The 14,879-nt window shown below is 38.4% G+C and overlaps 1 long non-coding RNA gene across 1 annotated transcript; it reads right to left on the bottom strand.

Annotated features, from left to right (window-relative positions):
* Positions 1-12,384: 12,384 nt before the first annotated feature.
* Positions 12,385-14,154, bottom strand: LOC141652244 (uncharacterized). The gene is made up of 5 exons (XR_012547070.1): positions 14,053-14,154; positions 13,855-13,937; positions 13,192-13,325; positions 12,798-12,867; positions 12,385-12,717 (listed from the first exon to the last, which is right to left on the bottom strand). It is a non-coding gene; the product is annotated as an uncharacterized LOC141652244 (long non-coding RNA).
* Between the last annotated feature and the right edge of the window lie 725 nt (positions 14,155-14,879).

The raw sequence follows: 14,879 nt of genomic DNA, 5'->3' as shown, positions 1-14,879 counted from the left end.
GTAACAGGACTCTGAAAACCGTGGTATTACAGTCTTCCCTCCTTAAAAAGAACTTCGTCCCCGAAGTTCATACCATACTCAAAACAAAACAAAACATCCAACACAACACTAACTGCTCAAAGACAACAACCACAACTACTCAAGGTATTAACAATTTCCACTATACCTGACAAAACACTCATCCCAAACTCAAAAGGTGACAAAAACATAACTATGTTGACCTCAACTAACCCCAAAACATGCATGAGACCATCTCCTACCCCCTTTAAAAGACAACGGTTACGTCCCCGTAACCAAACATACCTGATCGAAAAGGTGAGGAAAACGCTCTCTCATCGCCTCCTCTGGTTCCCAAGTGGCCTCTTCCACATTGTGATTAGTCCAAAGTACCTTTATTAAGACAGTCTCACTGTTCCTTGCCTTGTGTATTTTCCGGTCTAAGATCTCCTTGGGAACCTCTACATAAGTTATAGACTCATCCAACTCTATGTTCTCAACCTCAAGCACATGTGATAGATCGCTCACATACTTCTGGAGTTGCGAAATATGAAACACGTTGTGGACCCGATCAAGCGATTGTTGGGGCTGGTGTCCTCTACAGTTAGTGTAATAACATTTAAATCTCTAAAAGGATCAAAGGGCATACTTTGGTATTATTATCAGTTGGTCCACGTTTATCAATAACGGTTGGCTTGCTAGATAAGTTTGACGTTATTGTCATACAGATGGCGGTGATCAACTGGTCCCTAAAAGTCACACCTATAGGATACGTTTGAGAGATGTGACGGTATGAAAATACAGTCATGTTGATGCCTAAAATGACTAAGCAGTTAGTCGGAGTTATTGACTAGTAATTAGTCAAACGCGATGTTGAGATAATTATTTAATACGGATTAAATAATACGGGCTAAGGCGAATTAAGCGGTTAATTCGTAAATTGAATATAAACGATTTATATTTAATTAATGTATATTGAATTAATTTATTATACAATATCGTCTTTGTCGGACAAGTATTAATATATCGACTGAGTCATGTTATTAGTTGATATTTTAATAACCGATAACCGATGACGATTTATGATAAAATCCCGTCATATACATTTAGCGAAAATCGAGTCAAACCACGAGTTAAAATAAGGAGAAAGTGGAAAGCCCACTTCCTCCCTAACCCACGGTTTGGGCGAACAAGACAAAAGGAGAGAGCCTCTCTCCTTTTGAAAAAAGGATAATCATTTGCACAAAAACTAGGGTTTCGGGGCAATTCTCTATGAAACCTAGATCTCACATCGAAAACCTCACATAAACTCTCTCAATATTGCAAGGCAATTAGAGAGTACTTTCTAGCACAAGGGGCATAGTCTCAGACGGTCTTGGGTGCAACGATTAGGAGGAAATCTACTTTGATTTCTGTTCTTAGGCCGAATTTGCAAGGACCCGAGGTTGATTCTTTGTTCTTTATCGTTTCTATTGTATTTTGTATTATGAAAATAATCGCATGTTAAATTTGCGTTATAATCCTTAAAATTTAAGGGAATTTTACGGATATTTCCCTACAAGTGGTATCAGAGCGAGGCCACGTAAATTTACATTGTGATTTTTCATAAATCGATTTGAAACGATTTTGTTTTGTCATGAAAATCGTGCGGCAGCCTCTCGGCATAATTTTTTTTTGTTTTGCACACGGCTACTTTGCATTTTTTGTCTTGGGAACCGTGTCCAGTTTACACGGTTGCACTTGTTTGTTGTTTTTGTCTTGAAAACCGTGCCATGTGATACACGGATGTTTTGTTTTTGCATATTGTTATTTTATTCGATCATTATAGCAATATGTTAATGTTTTGCAATTTGTTGATTTAATTTTAAACGAATTAGATCATTTTTTAAATGGTTTTGTTTCGACAAATCTGTTTTCACGAGGGTTTTAAGTTTTCAGAACTATTTTGTCTCGATCGAGTGGATTTCTTATCGATCGAGAACTTTTCTGTCATGTTTTTACTCGATCGAGTACTTGTTTAACTCGATCGACCTGTTTTAAAACCCCCCACTGCTCGATCGAGAAGTCCTCGTACTCGATCGAGCAGTATTGCTAATTCAAGTCCTCGATCGACCACGAGTTCTGTCGATCGAGTACTTCCTGTTTGGCAAACCTCTCGATCGAATGGCAGCATCATTCGATCGAGCCCTTTTGTTCCTCGATCGAGAACTTTTGTCCCTGGATCGAGGGATTTTGTTTTGGCAGCTTTGATTTTTACTCTTTTTGTTTCAAAGTTCTCTTTTGGCCATAAAATGTACATCATACGAATGTTGTACACTCGCTTGATAGTGAAACAGTTCACTCACGTACCATACAGTTATTTTAAAGCGTATTTAAAGTAACGGATTGTAATAGATTAAAATTAATCAGATGGAAGCGGTTTTATCACATAATTTTAATCGTTAAAAGGTGGTTTGGATAAATTTAACATAATTACGGAATTATGTCACGAATATATTTGTTTTAGTTGATGCATTTTATTTATCGTTATTGTTGAGTGCCTTGAATGCTTTTAATTACGTATTTATTTTACAATCGGTTGTAACTTAGTGTGGCCTTAGTAGAACGTGTTACCGTAATGATGGAACACGGTCTTGGTTGTATTTTGAGATCTCGCATCTCCGTTTTGGTTTTTTCCTTGTAATTACGTTTTTATTTAGAATGTAAATAGGTTTATATTTTGTAAATTTTAATTGTAATTTTTGAGAAGACCAAAGATGGAGATCGGATGCTCACTCCCGCTGCATGGACAAAGATGGAACATCAAGACAAGCTTCTCGGGTCCAACGGTGGATTCCAAAGTTGTATTATGTTCTTTTTACTAGGATAGGCCACACTAGGAATTTTTATTTACGTTTTTGCATTCCTTTATTTATTTTATCGTAACGATAGATTGCATCATATTCCGCCTAAAAACCAAACCACCTAATAATTGCATGAAAACTGACTCATATAGACGTCACGCGTTAGTTTTCTATGACATTCTTATGTCACACGATCAAGTTTAAGCCATCACCTAAGATAATTCATTCACGTAATGCTAGTTATTCGTTCACTTAAAATGAATTAAAACTAAGTTGATGGGATCTTCCTCGTATAACCAAAAATTGAGAATAGTCTTTATAGGTCAAACTCCAATGAATCCCTTCTTCGTCGGTAGGCATAATATGACCCCTTCTACGTCGGGTAAGTTGGAACTGATTGACTTATTTTATCTCAACACTATGGTCACTCGTACGATCCTGTGATTATGGTGGACTATAGATAGGATTTACGGAAATCTATCGACCAAGAGTTCTTACGGAAGAACTAGCTAAACAGTTGGCTTATCAATTTACGGAAATTGAGTCTTGGGATCACTTGTATTATTCTTGAGGGAGATCAATTATGCAAGTGCAATGAGTCTACACGATTAAAATGAATTTTAAATAGACTTAAATCACCTCGATGAGTTGCTTATTTCGTTTTTGTTTTTCTTTCTTTTTCAGCGTAGATCACGTTTTTTAAACTGCTAATAACATAATGGCTGGCATCCTCGATGACCCAATGCCAAGTGCCACATTGGACCGTGAGTCCTGGCTTCGGATCTTTATGAATCAGATGAATCAGTCTACTAGACTGAAGAATGATGGATCAAACTTCGCGGACTGGGAGGCGGCATTACGGAATGCTGCCACTGCTGACGGAAAGCTCAAATATCTGATTGAGCCCATGCCGCCACACCTAGGTCCCACGGCTAGAATTAACGACCTCGCCAAGTATAGCGAATTCGCCATGGAAGCAGGTGCGATAAAGAACGTACTCATTTTTGCAATGGAACCCAATTTGCAGAAACGCTTCATAGCCCAAGGTGCAAACAAGATTTTCACCACGCTCACTAAGGAATTCTCGAAAGCACCGAGAATCGTGACCTATGAGCATACCACTCGCTTCTTTGATGCGAGACTCCAGAAGGGCCAACCGGTTAGCCCACACATTCTCAGCATGATTGAGAATGTCGAGAAACTAGAGGCGCTTGATTGTAAAATCAGCGAGAACATCATGATTGACCGCATGCTTCATTCACTCCACGATGGTTTTGCGCTCTTTAGAGCGAATTACTATATGAATGATTTGAAGAAAAGTCCTCATGAACTACACTCCCTTCTCGTACGCATCCAGAGAAGGATATGAAGTTTAGTGGGAGCTTGAAACAGGATGTTCTCGTTGTGTCAAACAAGGGCAAGGGTAAGGGCAAAGTTCAGCCAAACCTAGCGGTAGGTAAACCGAAGTTTAAGAAGTCGGGATCAGGTAAGAGTGGGCCTGGTGAGTCGAGCAACTCATCAGGCACGACAAAGAGCAAAACCGATAACATGGAATGCCATCATTGCCACAAGACTGGGCATTGGAGGCGTACATGTCCTGTTTACCATGAGGACATAAAAGCAGGTCGCGTTAAACCAGTTGGTATGTCTTCATCCTTTTCTACTTTTATTCATATGATTGAGATTAACCACGCAAGTTACGGAACTTGGGTACTAGATACTGGTTGTGGTCCTCATCTGTGTAATCATGTGCAGGGGCTCCGGAACATCGAACCCCTCGTAAAGGGTGAGGTGGACCTGCGTATCGGGAATGGAGCACGATTGGCTACCGTCTCGAGGGGAACATACGTGATCCAGCTTCCTAGCGGATTTAAGTTATTTGTATATAACTCCTATTATGTACCCAGTCTTTCTAAAACATTATTTCAGTTTCTGCACTTGACAAACTTTGTTTTTCATTTGTAATAGAGAATAATACTTGCATTTTCTCATTACACGATATGATTTATGGCAGGCAGTCTCCATGAACGTAATTTATGTTTTAGATCAGACCACCGAAATATTGCATGTAATGAATAAGAAGTTAAAGGTCGGTGACAAAGATCAAACATACCTATGGCACTGCCGTATGGGACACATTAATGAGAAACGCGTAAAACAGCTCATAAAGAATGCAGCTATCTCGGCCTTTGATTTTCAATCATTTGGCACGTGTGAATCATGTCTCATCGGTAAGATGACTCGAATTTCCTTCAAAGGTGTTGGAATGCGCGCTGCTGACCTATTAGGACTCATACATACGGATGTGTGTGGACCTATGTCAATCACCGCACGAGAAGGCTATAGGTATTTCATCACTTTCACGGATGATTTAAGTAGATATGGCTATGTCTACTTAATGAAGCACAAAAGTGAATCCTTTGAGAAATTCAAGGAATACCGAGAATCGGGTACGAACCTCTTTGGGTAGAAAGATTAAAACATCGCGCTCGGACCGTGGTGGCGAGTATCTTTCTCACGAGTTTGATCAACACCTCAAAGACGTGGGATTGCCCTACGCTTAACTCCACCTGAACACCTCGGTTGAATGGTGTGTCCGAACGGAGAAATCGAACACTACTTGATATGGTTCGATCCATGATGAGTCACACCGTGTTGCCTGACTCATTGTGGGGTTATGCTCTTCTGTCAGCTGCTCTAATACTTAACCGAAGTCCGTCTAAAGCTGTTGACAAGACTCCATATGAATTATGGAAGGGAACGGTCCCTCACTTGTCCTTTATACGGAATTGGGGCTGCGATGCTTATGTCAAGTGGAGACACGAGGATAAGCTCGGCCCGCGATCGGTCAAGACATACTTTATAGGTTATCCTAAAGGAACACTTGGTCATTACTTCTATTCGCCAACCGAACAACGTGTATTTGTTGCGGCTAGTGCGACATTCTTAGAGAAGGAATTTCTCGAGAATGCAAAGAGTGATAGAACCTTCGAGCTGTCGGAGGTTCCAGAACCAAATACCGAGCAACCATTGGAGGAACCAATTCCTTCAATCCCGGCTGCGGTGAATATTCCTGAGGAACCTAGGAGGTCGGGAAGAGTCTCTATTCCTCCGGACAGATACATTGGTATGGTCGAGGAACATGACATAGATGACATTCTACTCTTAACGAGTAGTGAACCCGCAACCTATAAAGGTGCCATGACTAGTTCCGACTCAAAGCTATGGCTTGAGGCCATGAAATCCGAGATGGACTCCATGTATGGACTTAAGCAAGCTTCTAGGAGTTGGAATCATCGTTTCGACCAAGTGATAAAAGACAATGGATTTACTCGATCAGTCGAGGAACCATGTCTATATATCAAGTCGAGTGGGAGAAAGATTGTCTTCCTAATATTGTATGTTGATGACATACTCCAGATTGGGAATGACATACCTCTCTTAACTTCGGTAAAAGTATGTTTGAAAAACCATTTCCAGATGAAAGATCTGGGTGAGGCACAAAAAGAATTTTTGGGCATCCGTATCTATCGAAATAGATCACGACGGATGTTATTTCTCAGTCAGGAGTCTTACATAGACAAAATCCTAGAGAGATTCAGCATGACTAACTCCAAAAAGGGGTTTCTTCCTATGGCTCCAGGGGTGCATTTGAGCAAGTCTCAGGCACCAGAGACACCGGAAGAAAAAGAGCGCATGACACGGATTCCTTTTGCCTCGGCTATAGGATCAATCATGTATGCCATGATATGCACACGTCCAGACGTGGCATATGCATTGAGTATGACAAGTCGATTCCAACAGCATCCAGGTGTATCACATTGGATGGCTGTCAAGCACACTCTTAAGTACCTATGGAGGACTAAAGATTGGGCATTGACTTATGGATCGAGATGACTCAAAATCTCAGTCTGGATTCGTTTTTACTCTTAATGGCGCTACAGTCAGCTGGAAGAGTTCCAAACAAAGTGTTACAGCAGATTCTACGACTGAGTCCGAGTACCATGTCGCGTCTAGACATGTACAACGCAAAGCTCATCTAATCCGAGATTACGTGGAGCAAAAGGAAGTAGTGATAGAAAAGATTGCTGCACATGATAATATAGCAGATCCTCTCACTAAACCATTACGACAAGATAAGCATGAAGGGCATGTTAATTCCATGGGAATTAAACGTGTTCCTGAGTTGTAGTACTCTTTTTATGGATTAGATTCATTTTCTTGTGTACTCTATACGACATCATCGTTTTGATATTTATATATTTTGTTTTTCATGTGGAATTGTACGACAATTTTGAACACCACAAAGTGAACTGAACAAACATTATATTTTTAGTCCTTAATTGCCCACATGAGCTGATAACTCTGGCAATTATTTTGTGACGTTGGTTGATGGTGGGTTCAACAAGCCATAAGTCAACCGGTTGACTGACCAATCACAGAGGCGAGTTATACGGATATCTCGTAGGACACAATTGTGACATCGACGTGGAGTCCTAAATGTTTTATAACATTCGGTGCCAGGTCGTGGATAGGACCTCCATGGTGATCCTAAGAGTCGATTCTTTTGACTATCGACTGTCTCTTGAGACTAAGGCAGATTTTGGGTGACTTTGGTTTCTTTCTCACGGTCATCCGTAACAGGGGGCCAAGTAGATTTTTTCTGGGTCATTTCATGCTGTGCTTAGATCGGAAGGAGTCATGTTGAAGGAAATATTCAGCCTTTATCGTGCTTTGATATTTCTCGGGGCCACTCGAGGAGTCAGAATCGAAATGCATGGCCATGCTCGAATACGGATTCGTTTTATCAGTTAAGTTACTCTCTAGTCGGGGAAACCACTCTAGATACAAATCGATTGTAAAATACGACCTTTGCGGATCCGGATCTGCAAATTGTTTTACATTGAGTGGGAGAAATTTTAAATGAATATGAGAATCGGTTATCGCACATACACTTGTACGGACAAGTGGGAGTTTGTTGGAGCTGTGTCCTCCAGTTAGTGCGGATAACGTTATTACACATACACTTGTACGGACAAGTGGGAGCTTGTTGGGGTTGGTGTCCTCTACAGTTAGTGTAATAACATTTAAATCTCTAAAAGGATCAAAGGGCATACTTTTGTATTATTATCAGTTGGTCCACGTTTATCAATAACGGTTGGCTTGCTAGATAAGTTTGACGTTATTGTCATACAGATGGCGGTGATCAACTGGTCCCTAAAAGTCACACCTATAGGATACGTTTGAGAGATGTGACGGTATGAAAATACAGTCATGTTGATGCCTAAAATGACTAAGCAGTTAGTCGGAGTTATTGACTAGTAATTAGTCAAACGCGATGTTGAGATAATTTTTTAATACGGATTAAATAATACGGGCTAAGGCGAATTAAGCGGTTAATTCGTAAATTGAATATAAACGATTTATATTTAATTAATGTATATTGAATTAATTTATTATACAATATCGTCTTTGTCGGACAAGTATTAATATATCGACTGAGTCATGTTATTAGTTGATATTTTAATAACCGATAACCGATGACGATTTATGATAAAATCCCGTCATATACATTTAGCGAAAATCGAGTCAAACCTCGAGTTAAAATAAGGAGAAAGTGGAAAGCCCACTTCCTCCCTAACCCACGGTTTGGGCAAACAAGACAAAAGGAGAGAGCCTCTCTCCTTTTGAAAAAAGGATAATCATTTGCACAAAAACTAGGGTTTCGGTGCAATTCTCTCTGAAACCTAGATCTCACATCGAAAACCTCACATAAACTCTCTCAATATTGCAAGGCAATTAGAGAGTACTTTCTAGCACAAGGGGCATAGTCTGAGACGGTCTTGGGTGCAACGATTAGGAGGAAATCTACTTTGATTTCTGTTCTTAGGCCGAATTTGCAAGGACCCGAGGTTGATTCTTTGTTCTTTATCGTTTCTATTGTATTTTGTTTTATGACAATAATCGCATGTTAAATTTGCGTTATAATCCTTAAAATTTAAGGGAATTTTACGGATATTTCCCTACAGCGATGGTGGTAAAGCTAGCCGGTAGGCTACTTCATCTATGTGGTCTAGGATTTCATAAGGACCGATAAACTTCTGACTCAACTTCCCTTTCTTGCCAAACCTCATCACCACTCGCATAGGTGACACTTTCAAAAGGACCTTGTCACCTACTATGAACTCAATGTCCCTCTGGTGCAAATCGGCACAACTCTTTTGGCGATCTTGAGCTACTTTCATCTTTTGGCGAATCATGCGAATTTGCTCAATCATATTCTGCACCATCAGTGGCCCTAAAACCACAGTTTCAGCACTATCGTCCCAACATACTGGACTCCTGCACTTCCTGCCATATAAAGCCTTAAAAGGTGCCATCCCAATACTGGTGTGATAGCTGTTGTTGTATGAAAACTCAATTAAGTCCAGCCTCTCTTCCCGACTTCCATAATTCTCCATGGCACAAGCCCTAAACATATCTTCCAAAGTCTTGATAGTCCTCTTAGTCTGACCATCTGTCACAGGATGAAAAGTTGTACTCATCTTCAAGGTAGTTCCCATCAAATCCTGCAACTCTTTCCAAAACCGTGATATGAACCTTGCATCTCGATCCGACACTATGTCCTTTAGCACCCCATGTAATTTTTTGTTTGGTTACCCAAGGGAACACCCGGATACCTTTTAAACCCGGGGACCAGGTAAGTCATCAAGGTTGCCCTTGATGGAAGGTGGATACCGCAGCACTCCCGTATAGGGAGTCAAACCGGGGACCTCTCAATTCATTGCTGCAGCACCCCATGTAACCGAACCTCATGATTCCTATAACCCAAAGCTAATTGTATCTTGGTCCAAGTATCTTTCATCGGATCGAAGTGCGCTGACTTTGTTAAACGATCGACGATCACCCAAATCATATTATTACCTTGCTGAGTCCTTGGTAACCCTACGATGAAGTCCATAGAGATCGAATCCCATTTCCAGTCTCGTACCTCAAGTGACTGAATCTTACCTTGTGGTCTGTGTGGTTCATCCTTTACTCTTTGGCAAGTTAGACACTTAGGCCACATCCTTCTTCATGTTAGACCGCCAAAACGTTTTCTTTAAGTCCTTATAAAGCTTGTCACCACCCGGATGAACTGAATAAGGAGTGCAATAAGCCTCTGTCATGATCAACCTTTAAGTCCGCATCACTAGGAACACACCATCTCCCATCAAAATGAACACTCCCATCTATGTGGATAGAAAACCTTGAAGCTATGCCACTTTCTAACCTTGTCTTCCACTCTAGAGTCTTGGGATCAAGTACCTGTTTCCTCTTTATGTCATCATACAAATCAGGTTCGATAGTCAAGTCCCCGATAGCATCCCCCTTTCGAATCATATGGATCCCCATCTTAGACATCTCATCCCTCGGTTTCACCATTCTTTTCAAGTTTACATTGATCCATAAAGGATCGGAGCCAAGAAGCATTGGTGAGAGGTGGAGCGGTTCCACTAGTAGAAGCGGTTGAAATCAGAGTTGTTATTGCAAATTAATTGAAATTGACTACAAAAGGGAAATGAAGTAAACAATTAACATTTATCATTTTTACTTGTAAACATTTTAACAAGGTTTTAAAGAAAATATGCATTTATATAATGACCTCGCACCTAAATTATATAAATAATTCCGAGATCCAATTTTATACAAACATGGGCACGGGAAACCGATTTAACCCATACTTGGATAAATTTGGTGAATTAACTCTTTAATTGATTCTACTATAGAATTCTCGGTCGATGTATTTCATAGAATCCATCTCTAGCCCCGGAACATAAGACTAGTCTTTAAATCCCGTTGAGTCCAACCAAATTCCGCGTGTAATAACGTTTTATTACCCCACTTACACAATGAAAAATGAAAGTACCACGGGGAACCGAATCTACCCCAAATGTCAAAGGGATTCATAAGTCCTACTATTTGGTAAGGCTAATCTCAATTTTTAAATATATGTGAGGTCTTGTCGATTTATTATCTATCATCTTTAAGTGAACTAAATCGATGAATACATGATAATTTTAATTGACAATAGTCGATAAAATGATTAAATATGCATGTGAAGTTATGGCGATTTGGCAATGCATGCAAACATATAAAACAAGCAAATAAAGAAAATAAATGTCCTAGTATGGCCTTTCCTAAAATAGAAAATATTATATTCTATTACATATTCGGGAACCAACTCCTTTGGTCCCTTGAATCTTCATGTGACATGCCTCCCAAGGACAAACACCGTCTTGATCGAAACTCCTTTCCGAATGGCACCGTCTTTAGGAAACTCTGGGATTACAAATAATTAAATAATAAAATGTATATAGTACTTCCTATTATACATTTGTAAAATGAAATCTAAACGAAATAAAATAAAAGTGATACGAGATAATATTAAATTACAACCGAATCAATATTCCCTTACATTACGGGTAATATCAATTAAACTAAGGCCATACTAAGATAAAATTACATAATTCAAAATTATATAAAAGAAATATGACATTCATCATTAATGAAAAATGCAGCAATATAATATATGTCTAACATGCCAATTATGTGTCAAATCGCCCTATTTAAACTTATATCGTAAATATAAACCGGTTTTTATGGATATTCGCAATTTTAACTTATTAAAATTACACAAAATATTACTAAAATCTAATTTTAGTCCAAGTTAATTATCCTAACCTTTTAGGACTCAAAAATTAGTCATTACTCAATTTTTTGACAATAATTCAACTTGATATATCAATTATGCTCATTTTTTACCTTAATATCATAACCTTTTATGAATAAATCCAAATTAAATTACAATAATTTCAAAATTTGAATTTTAAATTTTGAACATCACTAGTACAATTAAGGCTATTGGCATCGGTTTTAAACAGTGATTGGCATCGGTTCTCAACCGATGCCAATCGAGGCGATGCCAATGACCTTTTATTCAATTGGCATCGTTTGCACAACCGATGTCAATTTACGCATATTGGCATCGGTTGTTCTTCTATTGGCATCGGTTCCAACCGATGCCAATTTACATATATTTGTATCGGTTGTACATACGAAACCGATGCCAATTTTGACATTTTGGCATCGGTTGTATCATAGCAACCGATGTCAATCATGCCAATTAATTTTTTTTTTTGCCCTTAATAATAAATTATACAACATGTATTTATTTTCATAAAAGCTATAGAAATTTTGGCAGCATATCTATATAAATTGAGCAATCTAAATTTTATAACCTGCGATTCCAATACAACCATTCAACAAAATTATTGTATCCAGCAACACAATCATATACATAAAAACCCATAACTATTCAAGTATCAAAGTCAACTGTTCACTACATTGTATATTTTTGTTACAAGATAGAGCCCAAAACTCCCGAACCTCGTTCATCTCTTCGGGTGTAATTGCTGAACCTGCACACCGTAAACAAGAACAATATAATGATTAACTAAACTACAACTTAGAAAGAGAAATAAACTACTTGAAACAATTTATAGATTAAATACTACTCAAAGGATACGCACAAACAAATGAGCTTTTGCTGGCCTCACATCCAAAGTCTAGGCCACACTCACTCAGATTTCTAACCAATTCGCACGAAGAGAACAGCAAACTTAAACTGCCCACTTAAACAGTTTCCTAGGCATATAACACGTCAAGAGTTCTATCCTACCTAAGCAAATGGCGTCAACTATAAGACGGTCGGGCTGACTCACTACTAGAAAGCCACAAGAAAAAAGGACGAAAATTAGGTTACACCACGGTTACCTTAATAGTCCTCGTGTTTCAATCCTCTTAAGAAGATATGGATGATCACATAGAGCAAGGACTTGGCAACGTCCAGTTAAATTATTAGCATTAACAATTTCTACTGACAATAACAATTGATGACCACTTGATAAACAATACTAACCTCACGGAAGAAAGTAACGGGATGCCGGCCAAGAGATTGAGGATTTCCAATATTACAATAACGTATCTGCATGCTCAAGTTAAAAGAGAGTCAGGACTTGACAGTATCTTGACAGTTTACACAGTAAAGCAGCCATAAAAGGTAAAAATTGAATCAACATCCCACCAATCTAACCAAATTGCACGAAGAGAACATCAACATCATCAGTATAAAATCAGTTTTGAGACAACAAGAACCATAAGTACCATAGCAGTGATCTAGGTAGAGCATTGACATCAGTATAACACATGAAGATTTTCTTCATAAATCTACTTCAATAAAAAGAATAGAAGTTATTTAAGTTGCAGCAACTTAGGTTTAGAATTACCAGGAGAGTCTCGCTTATATTACCTCATAGGCTCACACAGTTATCCACTCTAATCCATCATTCTCCTCTTAAACGAACCTCTTCTTCCACAATTGTAGCATCATTCTCCTCTTAAACGAACCTCTTCTTCCACTTTTGTTGTAGTTCGTGAAAATGTCTGAGAGAAGGCCATAACAGCTGTTAAAATAGTTACATGGGAAAACCATTTCTAGAGTTCTCCTCAGGGCTATTGAGTGTCCACCAGTGGTTATTGGGTTATCATTACACTAATTCATAGTCAACTACCAATTCTTCGCAATTGTTGTACGTTCTAAAAGGTCGGCCAGACAATTGAGCAATATAAGGAAACATAAAATTTTTGGAGATTGCTAATATTACATTTCTGACATGAAAAGGGCTTACTTAGCTCCACTAAATTCAGCTTTGCGTTCAACAGATAACTCCTTGAACCATGGGAACAAAATGTATTTCAGGTATTCCAGATAAGGATTTCCTTTAACTACTTTTAGGGGGCAATAAGCCTTTTTAATTTTCACACTAACTTCAACCTGTGGAAAAAAAAGGTACAAACCAGTTGAATGTAAAAGTATACGATTTATCTCTGTCTAGCGAACAAAAATTACATCCAGTGAATTTTAATAAATAGTTGTACAATGACAGTAAATATGACATCTATTATCACAAACCTGATCATCATCCATGAAGATTGCAGATGATGCTTCAGAATTTGACATCATTTCTTGCCCTTGATGCAAGCCTGGAAGCATGTCTGTAGTTAAACAACAAAGAAAAGCTACTTTATTAGTCAACACACCAGAAAGGAATAATGCAAAGACCTCAAGACACTGCCGCAAATTATGTGAGTACGAGAAAACAAAGCATACGGTGTGACAATATAATAGGCTTGCTCTTTCTTTTCATGATATCAGAGTATTATTGAGTGAGAATGTTGACTTCATGCTGGTCCATATACCCTATTGACTTCATGTGAAAATAATTTAGAGTTAGTGATTAAAATGCCCCGATTGACAAACCCTAATTTATACACAGTTCATGGTTCAGAGAGAAAGTTTGAGGTATGAACACCTTCAATTTCGTTGCTTCTTAGGGGATGCTTATAGCACTGCACTTTGCGCTTCAGGATTCTAAAGATCGACTAAAAATGGAAACATAAGAGGGATTAGTTCCAGGGAGATGTGTGGTAAAAATTATCGAAACATAAAGAGGCATTACTTCTGGGAAATGATGCATTTAGGCACAAACACAAGACAAATATGCAATCATAAGGATGAAACCAGTTAATAAACCAACTTTAAAAACAAAAAATCAGAAATCTCTAATTTTTATTGAAGAGAAAATCCCTAATTTCATCAACCCTAATCATCAAATCCACTCAGTCTAAGCCAAATACTTATAATGAAACATAAATCATGCTATATTTAACTTCAAATCACAAAATAAACACTACACAACAATCCAAGTTTGTATAATTCGAAACAATACAAACATTACACAATAATCATCACCTATTCGATTTGGCCAGAAAATTTAGATTTCTGATTAAGAAAGTAACACTAATTAAGTATAAAATTGCAACTAAATTGAACCTACTAAGAACACAATAACCAGCGTCAATTTCAGAAAAAATATTTCTAGCAGGCAATTCATCGAACACCTTCGTTACACCCGCAAAACCCGAAATTTTGCTTAC

This window comes from Silene latifolia, chromosome 4, assembly GCF_048544455.1.
Source record: "Silene latifolia isolate original U9 population chromosome 4, ASM4854445v1, whole genome shotgun sequence".
NCBI classification, from domain to species: Eukaryota; Viridiplantae; Streptophyta; class Magnoliopsida; order Caryophyllales; family Caryophyllaceae; genus Silene; species Silene latifolia.
This window is presented reverse-complemented; position numbering and strand designations above follow the sequence as displayed.